Raw genomic sequence first — 14,606 nt, forward strand, 5'->3', positions numbered from 1 at the left:
TTGTAACTGATATAATTTTTTTTAAAGTAAAAACTAAAGCAGGAGAAAAGCACGCAATTCCTACCCGGAAACTCATCATTTATCAAATAACCTGCTCAAACGTCAGTAAAAATAAAAAGTTAATAAGCTGAAAACAAGTCTTTTAATGAGTTCAGGTTACAACCAAACACAGGGTTTTACAGCTGGGAAAGAAGAGCTTGGATGACAACCAAGCTTTACCAAATACAAATCAATATAAAAGCCAATCAAAGGGCACCCAGATCCTATCCTCCCTATTTACCTGATCGATTTTAACAATCCTCTTATCAATCCTTTCAATGTAATTTCAACATCATTGAGACTTAACATTCTGAATATCTAAAGCTATGGAAGGTCGGTCCTGCCTACTCTCTTTGCCCCCTCAAATCCTTCTCATCTGGTTTACCAAGCAAAACCACTAGCTAGGAGCATAAAAATATATTCCTACGTTTGCTAGCTATTAAATAAACATAGCCACTTGTGCGGGAAGCCTAACATTTTTACTACTTCCTAACTTTTTAAAACTTAATGATAAGCCCATTTCCATAAGCTAACTTTCCTTAATATTCTTTTTTTTTTTTTTTTTTTTTGAGACGGAGTTTCGCTCTTGTTACCCAGGCTGGAGTGCAATGGCGCGATCTCGGCTCACCGCAACCTCCGCCTCCTGGGTTCAGGCAATTCTCCTGCCTCAGCCTCCTGAGTAGCTGGGATTACAGGCATGCACCACCATGCCCAGCTAATTTTTTGTATTTTTTTAGTAGAGACGGGGTTTCACCATGTTGATCAGGATGGTCTCGATCTCTTGACCTCGTGATCCACCCGCCTCGGCCTCCCAAAGTGCTGGGATTACAGGCTTGAGCCACCGCGCCCGGCTCCTTAATATTCTTAATCTGGATAGTTTACTTCTCAGACTTTGTTGGTGTCTGTCTCTTCTAGCCCTTTGCAATTGTTTTACCCAGGAATCGTCCTTGAAAAAACGTTCAAATTCAGGAAACCCCTGTAGGCACCCCACATGGTATGTGCCTGTTAGGACCAAGCTGAAGAGTACTCTTACTTCACAGAAACCTAGAACTGTCTACTGGGGCTGAGTTTACTCTCTTCCTTCAGCGATAAAATTTCAGGCTGAGCAAATTTAGAGAAAGGGTTCCTCATCCAGTCATACACTAGTGCTGGGAAAAGGAGAGAAAATGCCATTTAATTTGGTTTTGTGGTTCCTCCAGGTAGGTTATAGCAATATTGGAGAGTTGTACCCTTCATTCCCAAGTCCAAGTGGCTGCAAAAACATTTCAAGGGTTCCTCTGGCAAGGTGGCAAGTCAGTTTCCTTTTAGAACTAAGACTCTTGTCACTTCAGAAAAAAATTTTTTTTCTCCAGAATCTTTTAGAAACTTGTTCATTTGTTTACGTGATGAAAAACATCTGCTAAAAGGCTAGTTTCTATAGCCATTCTTCATTTTCAAGCACGGGACTCAGCAGAAGCTGGCTTACTGTTTTCTTGTAAGTGCTCTGGCAATTCACCTTTCAACTCAAATACCTCTGCAGGACTACTCTTCCTCTAAGAAGCCGCTGGGTGTGTATGGTGCAGCAGATTTGTGTGCTGTTTGTCCAGGTTTTGGTTTTGGGTTTTAATTTTTTTTATTTTTTTATTATTTATTTATTTATTTATTTTTTAAAAAATTTTTTTATTTTTTTTTTGAGACGGAATTTCACTCTTCTTACCCAGGCTGGAGTGCAATGGCGCGATCTCGGCTCACCGCAGCCTCCGCCTCCTGGGTTCAGGCAATTCTCCTGCCTCAGCCTCCTGAGTAGCTGGGATTACAGGCACGTGCCACCATGCCCAGCTGATTTTTTGTATTTTTAGTAGAGACGGGGTTTCACCGTGTTGACCAGGATGGTCTCGATCTCTTGACCTCGTGATCCACCCGCCTCGGCCTCCCAAAGTGCTGGGATTACAGGCTTGAGCCACCGCGCCCGGCCCCCCAATTTTTTTTAAACATTTTTACATAAATGCGTCTTTGATACTGGGAAACATTATTCAGACCTTCCTGTATCTCCAAGTGTTTTATGTCAGCCTCTCTGTGAAGAAAGCAGTGTGCTATAACATCAACATCAGGATTTTTTTGTTGTTGTTAATGAGGCAAAACTTATCATGGAGACAACCACCAATGAGGCCCCAGGAGCGTAGATGGCAGACCTCTGGTTATCAGATATGATGACACACATTATATATTGGCCTTTGCTTCGGGAGGTTCCTAGCAATAGAAAAAGCTTTCTTTGAATTTTATCATTTATAAATCTTACGAATGGTACCACATGACAAATACTAGTGGAACCCATTGACTCAGCAACCTGGATAGTGAAGCTGCTGCTTTTCAGCTAATGACACAAAACCTTTTTAGCAGCATATGAGATATATTCAGTCATTCAACTTACTGAGGATAAAGTCTTTTCCATTTGTGTTACATCTTGCCGCAGCATTTTAATGTTATTATCAGATTCTCACCAAGCATGCAAATTTTTCTTTTATAAGTTCTGCTACTAAATAATTTGCTTCCTAAACCTTTTGACTGAATGTGATTTTTGATCAAAAGCCTTGCTGTTTTGATATTCCAAAAGCCATTTAAAATAATAAATATCCTTTCTTGTCAAGTGGCTGTGATTTATAGTTACAACTGCTAGTTTTGTAAGTTTCATGCCACAGAAAATGCACAATGGGATAGAACAGCTTGGGCTGAGTCCACATAAAACCCTTGAGAAGTGGCTTTCATTATAAAGACATAACAAAGAGAATTTCTTTGTGTCCCTGTTGCACCGGTATACTGAAGTATACTCAGAAGACTGAAATTCTTCATCACCAACCTTGTCAGAAATGACTGTAAATCTGTGCCTAAAATGGGCCTCTTCTTTGTCACATCCTGCCTTCCAAAATTGCAGCACTGAACTGTCAGCTTTGCTACACACAAATGTTAATAAACTATAAAAACAGACATAACCAAACAAGAAAATCATAGAAATACACAAACTTTACTGAACAATTCACTTCTAACTTACATGCTCCACCTTTTTGCAATGTTCACAGCAAAGTGGCCAGGGGAAAGCTGAGTTGTGGCATGTGAAAACTCCTTCGTAGAATGAAAACTTCCCTCTGATTTTCTGCCTCACAGTCAGTTCACTCCCATGGGTCAGCTGGCACTGCGTAAGGGCAGCCTGGGAGAGGTCAGCGTCCCCTTCTCCCATCCTCCTCGTGTGCAAAAGTAGCCTATGGGTCTGCCTATACATACTACTATATAGGGCTAAAAGATCCCTAACAAAACTATTAACAGGGCTGCAAAATCATTGTTGGCAACTGTGAGAACAGCATTGTGCAGCACACAAATAAAAAACAGTCTTCTTAGTCACAATTTTAGGAAGAACCCCAGTAGAGAAACCCACTTCCAACGCGAAATGACCTCCTATGAGGATGCACTTGACTTGGACCCTTTTGCGGCTTTACTTGCAAGCTCTGGCTTCGCTCCTCCCTCACTCACCACCTGCGGATCAGACTCCGGTTTTGTCCGCCCCAGCTCCTCACCACTCTCTGGTACCACTTGCTGGTTATTTTTTCCTTCTGCTGGGTTGTTTTGCTCTGATTTGTCAGAAGATTCCAATTTAGCTTCTTTCCCATTTCCCTGCCTTGGGTTAAGCTGTGACCGATCCTCAGGGCTTTTCACCACCTCCTGGAGATTGTATTTCTAAACAATGTAATCTTTCTCAACACCCAGGCAACTGACAGCTTTGATGATTTCTACGACCACCACCGCATACCTTGGATTGGTGAGATATACTTTATTTTCTGAATCTAGGGTGCCCGCTATTCCTGTAACAAAAACAAAGCATGTCGCTGAGGAGGATACCCTTAAGTCCGATAGATACAAAAAATCTTTCATCCCTGTTTTTTGTTTAAACAAGATACACACTAATTCATTCTTCTAAGTGGACTTCGAATACTCTGAACCCTTGCAATAAATACAAATGAAACCCTAAGACATTTAAAAAAGTACTTTTTCCTAAAGAAAATTCAATTCTGAGTTAAAGATTTTATTCAACTACCAGGAAGTCTCATATCCAACATAATGAAATCAGTTAGAGTTAATATTATTTTAAGAACATTTTAATATATTTGTCATACACTCAAAAATGTAAGCCTTAAAACATTAAAAAGAAAAAAATTCTTAAAAACAAGAACGAGTGTTTACCATTGAACGCCTATGGAAAATCACTAAAAGAAACATACCTGCCAATTCATTGGTAACTTCTTCTCTATTCATATGACTATTTTGAGATTTGTACAAAGTCTGTGTCCCTTTGTTTGGAGCTTTAGACCAGGGTTCCAGCAATGTTTCTGCACACTTTTTCATATCTTCTAATAAAGCCTTTCATGTGCCTGAGATGGGTAACATTCACAGAATAACTCTAGGCTTCTTCTTCTTGGTTTTGTACATATCCTGGAGAATATGATGCACCATTTTCTCATGTTCTAAAAGGAAAAGAAAAAAATCACCACAGAACAAACCAGTTAAGAAGGTAATTTCTCATTTTAAAGATTAAGCTTTAGGCTGGGCATGGTGGCTCACGCCTGTAATCCCATCCCTTTGGGAGGCCAAGGTGGGCAGATTGCTTGAGACCAGGAGATTGAGACCAGCCTGGCCAATATGGCAAAACCCGGTTTCTGCTAAAACACAAAGTTAGCTAGGTGTGGTGCAGGTGTCTGTAATCCCACCTACATGGGAGGCTGAGACAGGAGAATTGCTTGAACCCGGGAGACCAGAGGTTTGCACCACTGCACTCCAGCCTGGGTGACAGAGCAAGATTCCGTCTCAAAAAAAAAAAAAAATTGAACTCTAAAATGAATTTTACTGGCAATAACATAAGTTGACAGACGAAGAAATTCTCATAATAAATTTTAAATGTATCTACCAACTAATATTTTTTCCAACTAATATTTCTTCAGTGAGTAATATGTACTTAAACTGTGTCTAATATTTTAACTTTTCATCATTATTACTGCTTGCGCTAGAAACAACTGCTTACGTAGACAATATTGTTAACATTTTTGTGATGTCCTGCGTTTTCAACTTAACACCATGCTCTTGTATTCCTATAACAACTATCAGAGTAACAGACATTAAACAATGCATACATTTTTACAAAAAAACAGACAAACAAACCTGTGAGTCACTTTAAAAAGTTTAATTAATCTATTAGCTGAGTTAGAGCAGACGTCTAAATATCAGGCCCAGGAGGAATCCCGAACCATGCTGGGCACAAGATCATGAAAGGCAATCCTCAGGCTGCAACCTGCCTACATACAAGTCTATTTGGGACTGCTTCAAAAATTTTTAAATTAGTTGGCCACATTGAAAAAATATAAAAACTCCAGAATTCCAACTTCTTTCAAAAAATGGGAAGATCTGGCCCTGCATTGCCAAACAGCAACAACTGGTGGAAGCTGAGTAGCAGCTGCCCCCTGTAGACAGAACAAGCACTCTAGTTCTGCCCTAGGTTACATATGAAGGAAGCAGCAAAGCCAGGTTTCCACTCCTAAGCCAATGTTATGTCTACCACCTCATTCTACCTCTCCATAGGCCTACTGCTAATACGGTGTACAGAGGCTGCGATCAAATGATCTGAGCCATGCCCAAGAAGCCATTTTGTAAGCAGTATGCTCTGAGACAGGAAGATACTCAAATGTTATGGGATGGATAATCTTAACAAGTATCAACCATACCTATCCCAGGTGTCCTGATGAAGATGACATTATTTGCTCTACTTTTCACTGACTGGAATCTTCTTAGCCTCATCTCTGTAGATGCCTTAATGTCACCAACTTCTTTCTTCAAGGCAGCATCCATGTCATCATCTTTTCCCTCATATCCAGAGGGCTGCTGATCCTTGCCTGTAAACTGCATTAAACTAATGAGCAGAAATGACATAACAGTCACATTTAAACACTATAATTATTTATGTGAAATCCCTGGTGGCAGGTGGCTCAGTATTTTTTTTTTTTAGGTGGAGTCTCACTCTGTCGCTCAGGCTAGAGTGCAGTGGTATAACTTCTGTCACCCAGGCTAGAGTGCAGTGGTGCAATCTCGGCTCACTAAGACCTCCATCTCCTGGGTTAAAACAATTTTCCTGCCTTAGCCTACCGAGTAGGTGGGATTACAGGTGCATACCACTATTCCCAGCTAAGTTGTGTATTTTTAGTAGAGACAGGGTTTTACCACATTGTCCACGGTGGTCTTGAACTCTGACCTCAGGTGATCCACCAGCCCCAGCCTCCCAAAGTTCTGGGATTACAAGTGTGAGCCACTGTGCCAGGCCCAATAATAAAACCTTTTTATTATGAGACTGAGATACCACTCCCTTCAAAATATGGAGGAAGAATGGAGTTTCCTCAGACTATGGTATGTAAAATTTGAAAATGTTTTTAAAAGCATCTTGGCAGTTTGAGACAGAGAGAAATGTGCTGACCAGATAAATCATTTCAGGGTGGACCTTAACACCTTCACCAGATATCTATGTGCCTGACACGACACTGTCCTTTTAGCGAGATAAGACCAAATACTTGTGAAATTAAAAACTCTTGTTCTCAGAGACATAGACAAATGGAACAGAACAGAGGCCCCAGAAACAACACCACACATCTACAACCACCTGATCTTTGGCAAACCTGACAAAAACAAGCAATGGGGAAAAGACTCCATGTTTAATAAATGGTGTTGGGAAAACTGGTTAGCCATGTGCAGACAGCAGAAACTGGACCCGTTCCTGACACCTCACATTAAAATTAGCTCCAGATAGATTAAAGATTTAAACATAGAACCTAACACCATAAAAACACTAGAAGAAAACTTAGGTAAAACCATCAAGGACATAGCCGTAGGCAAGGACTTCATGACTAAAACACCAAAAGCAATGGCAACAAAAGCCAAGACAGATAAGTGGGATCTAATTAAACTCCAGAGCTTCTGTACAGCAAAAGAAACAATCATTAGAGTGAACTGGCAACCAACAGAATGGGAAAAAATTTTTGCAATCTACCCATCTGACAAAGGGCTAATATTCAGAATCTGCAAGAACTAAAACAGATATATAAGAAAAAGACAACCCCATTCAAAAGTGGGCAAAGGATATGAACAGACGCTTTTCAAAAGAAGACATATATGAGGCCAACAAACATATGAAAAAACACTCATCATCACTGGTCATTAGAGAAATGCAAATCAAAACTACATTGAGATACCATCTCACACCTGTTAGAATGATGACCATTAAAAAATCTGGAGACAATAAATGCTGGAGAGGATGTGGAGAAATAGGAACACTTTTACACTGTTGGTGGGAGTGTAAATTAGTTCAACCATTGTGGAAGACAGTGTGGTGATTCCTCAAGGACCTAGAAATAGAAATTCCATTGACCCAGCAATCCCATTACTGAGTATATACCCAAAGAACTATAAATCATTCTACTATAAAGACACATGCACATGTATGTTCATTGCAGCCCTGTGTACAATAGCAAAGACCTGAAATCAACCTAAATGCCCAGCAATGATAGACTGGACAAAGAAAATGTGGTGCATATACACCATGGAATACTACGCAGCCATAAAAAACAATGAGTTTGTGTGCTTTGTAGCGACTTGGATGAATCTGGAAGCCATCATTCTCAGCAAACTGACACAAAAACAGAAAATCAAACACCGCATGTTCTCACTCATAGGTGGGTGTTGAACAATGAGAACATGTGGACTCAGGGAGAAGAGCATCACACACTGGGGGCAGTTGGGGGGTTAGCGGAGGGACAGCAGGGGATGGGGAGGGGGTGATAGCATGGGGAGAAATGCTGGATATAGTATACACCTAAAGTAAAACAAACAAACAAACAAACAAAAAACAACTCTTGTTCTACTGAGGAACAATGCACTCACTGGTCTTACCATGTTCCCCATCATCCTGAAGCAGCTGGATTGATAGAACAGTGGAATGGCCTTTTGAAGTCACAATTACATGCCAACTAGATGATAATACTTTGCAGGGCTGGAGCAAAGTTCTACAAAAGGCCATGTGTGCTCTGAATCAGCGTCCAGTATATGGTACCGTTTTGTCCATAGCCAGGATTCACAGGTTCGGGAACCAAGGAGTGGAAGCAGAAGTGGCGCCACTCACCATCACCCCTAGTGATCCACTAGCAAAATTTTGTTTCCTGTTCCCACAACATTGCATTCTGCCGGCCTGGAGGTCTTAGTTTCAGAGGGAAAACAATTCCATTAAACTGGAAGTTAAGATTGCCACCTGACCACTTTGGGCTCCTCCTACCTTTAAGTCAACAGGTTAAGAAGGGAATTACAGCATTGGCTGGGGTGATTGACCCAAACTATCATGATGAAATTAGTCTACTACTCCACAATGGAGGTAAGGAAGAGGGTGCATGGAATACAGAAGCTCCATTTGGGCATCTCTTAGTATTACCATGCCCTGTGACTAAGGTCAATGGGAAACTACCACAGCCCAATCCAGGCAGGACTACAAATGACCAGATCCTTCAGGAATGAAGCTATGACCACACAACCAGCTGCAGAAACAAGGACTATAATCATCATGAATATTTCCTCCATCTTTTGTTAAAAACATTATTGTGCATGTATACACTTGTACGAAGAAAATGTTTTCATTTTATTTCCTTTTTCTTTATCATGTGATATAAGATTTGACTTCATATCAACATTTAAGTATTGTTAACTTTATATAATGGTATTTTGGTTGGGGATTTGTGTGTTTGCAGTTGTGTAAAGGATAGTTGTATATGTTAGGCATGATTATGACCTTATTATTGTCTCAATTTGAAGATTTTGTATGATCTCAGGAGATGTGTGTGGGTTAAGGTTGACAAGGAGGGGGACTTGTGATGGTTAATACTAAGTTTCAACCTGATTGGATTGAAGGATACAAAGTATTAATCCTGGATATGTTTGTGTGGGTGTCGTCAAAAGAGATTAACATTTGAGTCACTGGGCTGGGGAAGCATGTCCCTCCTTAATCTGGTGGGCACAATCTAATCAGCTTCCAGCAAATATAAAGCAGGCAGAAAAATATGAAAAAGAGAGATGGGCCTAGCGTCCCAGCCTACATCTTCTCCTATGCTGGATGCTTCCTGCCTTCAAACATCAGACTCCAAGTTTTTTAGTTTTGGGACTCAGATTGACCCTTCTTACTCCTCAGCTTGCATTGTGGGACCCTGTGATTGTGTAAGTTAATACTTAATAAACTCCCCTTTATACACACACACACACACACACACACACATATATGTGTATATGTACATATACACATATGTATACACACATATATACACATATGTGTATACATGTATATATATGTGTATATGTGTATATATACATACATGCATACATATGTGTATATATACCCATATATGTATACATACGTGTATACACACATGTATACATATGTGTATACACACATGTATATGTGTGTATATATGTACATATACACACATATATACGTGTGTATATATATATATATTAAAAAGGGGAGTTTATTAAGTATTAACTTACACTATATATATCTGTATATATATATGTCCTGTTAGTTCTGTCCCTCTAAGAACTAATACTTAATAAACTCCTCTTTATATATATATGTATACATATATATGTGTATATATACATATATATGTGTGTGTATATATATATATGTCCTATTAGTTCTGTCCTTCTAAGAGAACCCTGACTAATTTGGAGATAATCTGATATTGTGTAAAGGACTCTGAATTCACGGTCAATAACTGTAGGTTCTAACCCCAGATCTACCACTATGTCCAAAAATTTTATCATCTTATTTTTTGCTTTTATTTGTGCATTCAATATAGCATTTAATTTTCAGAATTTCATTGGTGGAGACTGCACAGCATAGATTTCTGGGAAGTCCTTGGTTGTTTGTGAAGAGCAGTCTCATGACACTGGCATTGCTGTGCTGTGGCGTAGAGCAAGCTGGCTAAAGCTCTATGTGGTTTTCTTTTCATCATTAGTACCCAGCATTGTTCCTGGTTCATAGTGGGTGCTCAGAAAATGTCTTTGAATTGAACTCAATTGAAAAAATGGTCAATACAGGAAGAAAGTTAAGACTCATGATATTAAGTGGGAAAGTACATGCATATCTCGATCCCATTGACCAGAGGAATTAGAACAAGACATTGGCCTTCCTGCAGATCTCTCTTTGTTCTACTGGCTGGATTTCAGTTGCCCGTGCACTGTCTCCTGTCTTTAGGATATTAAATATTAGCATACAGATAAAAAGTTAAGATATATCTTTTGAGTCCCAAGCATATTTAAGTACTACATAGAGGCAAACTTGAAAAAACAAAACTCAGTTTTGTTGCATTTAGCCTGAAGCTGCCACATATTTTTAATTTGGCCTAAATCAAGCTTGTCCAACCTGTGGCCCACAGACCACATGTGGCCCAGGATGGCTTTGAAATTCAACTGGCCCAACACAAATTCATAAACTTTCTTAAAGCATTATAAGATTTTTCTGCAATTAAAAAAATTCAGTTATCATTAACATTAGTGTATTTTATGTGTGGTCCAAGACAATTCTTCTTCCAGTGTGGCTCAAAGAAGCCAAAAGATTGGACATCCCTGGCCTAAAGGTTCCTTCTTGCATAGTCAACTATAACCTAATTGGATGTGTAAACAGACCGTAACTGCTCTTGGAACAAATAGCCAAATCTCAGCCAATCACAGAAGCCATGCTTCAACCACTCACAGGTGGCCAATGTTCAAACCATGTTTAAATAAGGCAAATACTGAGTTGCAATCTTTTGGGCTGTTTCTGTACCTTACTTCAATTTCCTGCACGGCACTTTCCTTTTCCTGTCCATAAATCCTCTCCAGCCAGGTGGTAGCACCGGGATGTCTCTACACCTATTCTGGTTGGCGGGGCAGGGGTGCTGCCTGATTTGAGAATCCTTCTTTGCTCAATTAAATTCTGTTAAATTTAATTTGTCTGAAGTTTTTCTTTTAACAGCTTATTTTATTCCATGGTTGCTGACTGTGCTGAGAATATCCCAATGAGGTGAGAAAAACATGCAAACCTGTAGCCCTCAGGCCAGATGTTAGAATTACCTAAATTACCCCTTCATCCTGCGGCAGCTACTGGGGCTCCTTCCACTTAGTTCCTCCTGTGAACCAGGCCTTTGTCCAGCTCTAAATAACTCAGTCTTTATTTATTCCTTATTATTCTCCTTTGTTTATTTACTTATTTTTTTTGTTTTGTTTATTCTTCATCACTACATCATTACTTCATGGCTGTGTGAACGTTCACATCCTTAAGATTACTTCCCAGACAAGGACATCATCAGTGTTCATCCTTAGGCACCAAGGACTCTGTCATTTGTAAACTTTTCTTAGAAATGATACAGGAGGTAGAAAGAAATAATTTAGGCAGATAGTGAGGGTAAGAGTCCTTGGCAGAATTTCCCTTTTAACAAAAAGCAGCCCCCAAATCATTTCTTTTCTAACAAAGAACAGCCTGAAAAACTGAGCTGCAGACATAGATGAGCAGCCTGGAAGCTAGTATGGGTGAATGCTGGCAGCTGTGCTAATAGAAAAGTGCTACCTGTGGGCCAGGTGTGTTCAACATGGAGGCTCCATCTTCCCTTTTCTTTGTCACCACGTGTACAGTAAAGGAACAGACAACATGGCACTGGCTGGGTAAATAGCCCATCTGCATAATAAAAGATTAGAGTGGGGGTGGCCAGGTTTTCATGCCCTATGCAAATGACACGCCTGGCTCAACCAATCTCTTGCGCCTATGCAAATCAAACACCACCTCCTAAAGCTCATCTATAAAACCACTGCATTTTGCCACAGACTGGAAAACCCTCTTGGGACACTTCTCTCTGCAGGAGAGCGCTTTTCCCTTTCTTTCACCTATTAAACTTCCACTCTTAACCTCACTCCTTGTGTGTTCACATCCTTACTTTCCTGAGTGTGAGACAGTGAACCTTGGGTATTACCCTAAACAATGCCACTTTGGAAGGGACCCACTTGAGGCTGGGTGCAATGGCTCATGCTTGTAATGCCAGCACTTTGGGAGGCCAAGGTGGGTGGATTACTTGAGGCCAACTCAAGACCAGCTTGGGCAACATGGCAAAAGCCCGTTGCTACTAAAAATACAAAAATTAGCTGGGCATGGTGATGCATGCCTCTAATTCCAGCTATTAGGAAGGCTGAGGCATGAGAATCCCTTGAACCTCAGAGGTGGAGGTTGCAGTGAGCCAACGTCATGCCACTTCACTCCAGCCTAGGCAACAGATCAAGACCCTGTCTCAAAAAAATAAATAAAATAAACCTTACAGCACCATGTGGAGTAGATGAAGGTGGTCTGAGGAAGGTACCTTTTGTTCTATTTGCTTCATATATTCTGAAAACCCCACAGCCAAGCAACAGGGGAATGGTGTGACACATTGTAGATTGCCTTTACCTTTCTATTCCTAGCCTTCATAGGTGCTGCCCCTGAAGTTGTATGTTCAGTACAGAATCTGGGTAGGAGAGATTTTCAGACCCTCCTCCTGCTCTGGACTTGCTCCCTATTCAGACTTCCTGCCCTGTTCTCTTGTTATCCAGCATCTTCAGGGAACAGATGTCCTGGTGCTGAATGTTGGTCTCCTTCTGACTTGATTCCCAATATCTGCTGCCTTCAGAGTACATATCATATGATTTAGAGCCCAGCTTCGAAAGTCAAACCGAGTTCAAATCCTGGCTTTGCCATGACCTGGCTGTGGAGCTCTAAGTAAGTTACCTAAGCCAAGTTTTAGGTTCCCTGTTAGATTAAAAAAACAGTAATGGAGATAATAATAATAATCCTCACATTGTGGGTTATTTTTAAAATCCGGTGAGATCAGGCATGACAAGTGCTTAGCTCACAGTCACTGTTCAGTTAACGTGTACTTAAAAACAGCTAGTTTCAGACTCAGCTGCGACTCACAGAAGCCTGTGTTTTCTTTTTGGTATGAGTATCCATCCCTCAATCTGACCACCTGACCTCATTATTTGTCTATCATTCTTTAATTTCGGTGGTTCTTTTATATTTTTGACCTACTGAAAGCTGTTTAATCCTTTTACTTAGGAGGCGAAAGGGAATTTTATTTTATTTTTTTATAGACCTCCTCCGTGGACAAGGGAATTTAAAGACATACATGTAGTATAAAGTAAAATCACGTAAAATGCGTAAGACCTGCATGCCTTACCTCTGCCAAGCGGTTTCTGCCTCATGGTTGATTGAACGACATCCCATCCGTCACTGGCTTTGTAGCCTCACTGGCAGCACCTGCCACACCTGTGCTCTCATCACACCCACGCACTGTGTAAGAAACTCACCCGGCAGCCTGATCTTCCAGGCTGGAACCCAACTTCGAGCCCATGTGAACTTGAGTGTATCCCTGGAGGACTCACATTTGGCCAGGCCCTTGCACCTACTCTGCCCTTCTGGGTGTCCTGAACTGATCCCCGCCACCTCAGATTCATTGCATCCCACCAGTCCTGGGTCTCAGTTTTGACAGGTATGTTTCTCTAAGGCAAACTTGGCATTTTGTGGGCTTATGTTCTTTTTCTTTTTCTTTTTTTTTTTTGAGACGGAGTTTCGCTCTTGTTACCCAGGCTGGAGTGCAATGGCGCCATCTCGGCTCACCGCAACCTCCGCCTCCTGGGTTCAGGCAATTCTCCTGCCTCAGCCTCCCGAGTAGCTGGGATTACAGGCATGCGCCACCATGCCCAGTTGATTTTTTGTATTTTTAGTAGAGACGGGGTTTCACCATGTTGACCAGGATGGTCTCGATCTCTTGACCTCGTGATCCACCCGCCTCGGCCTCCCAAAGTACTGGGATTACAGGCGCCCGGCCGGGCTTATGTTCTTAAGGGCAAACATGAATTAATCTCTTTCCCTCCAGTTTTATACTGTATACATACAAGTCTTGCTTCCTAAACTTTTTCTGGCATTTTGTGGGTACTTCCTTCCCACTCCTTTGAAACTTGGTTGAATAATCTATGTTCCATTGTAATTGTTTTATGATTTAGTTCTCCTTCTTTGAGCACTTCTAGATCATTCGCCTGCTTCTCACTTTCACTTTAGTCAATGTTCCAAAGAACGAATCTCAGTTTGATAAGTTAGGGAGAAATACTTCCATTTACAGCTCAAATCATGCTATGGACTGCATACTCCACCAATGCAGAACACTACTCTTGAATAAAACACTAAGAAGTATAAATTTCAAGGCAGGTATAGTGTACATTTAAGAGTCTAGCCATGCATAGTGGCTCACGCCTTTAATCCTAGCACTTTGGGCAGCTAAGGCTGCTGGATGGCTTGAGCTCAAGAGTTTGAGACCAGCCTGGGCAACATAGCAAAGCCCCATCTCTGCAAAATATACAAAAGTTAGTCACACATAGTGGTGCGTGCCTGTGGTCTTAGCTACTTGTGGGGCTGGGGTTGGAAGATTGTTTGAGCTTGGGAGGTCAAGGCTACAGTGGGC

General features: G+C 40.9%; 1 pseudogene; it reads right to left on the reverse strand.

The window, feature by feature from the left end:
• Window positions 1-3,468: 3,468 nt before the first annotated feature.
• LOC116534106 lies at window positions 3,469-13,499 on the reverse strand (annotated as a pseudogene).
• Window positions 13,500-14,606: the final 1,107 nt, after the last annotated feature.

Source organism: Sapajus apella, unplaced genomic scaffold (assembly GCF_009761245.1).
Source record: "Sapajus apella isolate SASKATOON/1434 unplaced genomic scaffold, GSC_monkey_1.0 scaffold86, whole genome shotgun sequence".
In the NCBI taxonomy this organism is placed as follows: Eukaryota; Metazoa; Chordata; class Mammalia; order Primates; family Cebidae; genus Sapajus; species Sapajus apella.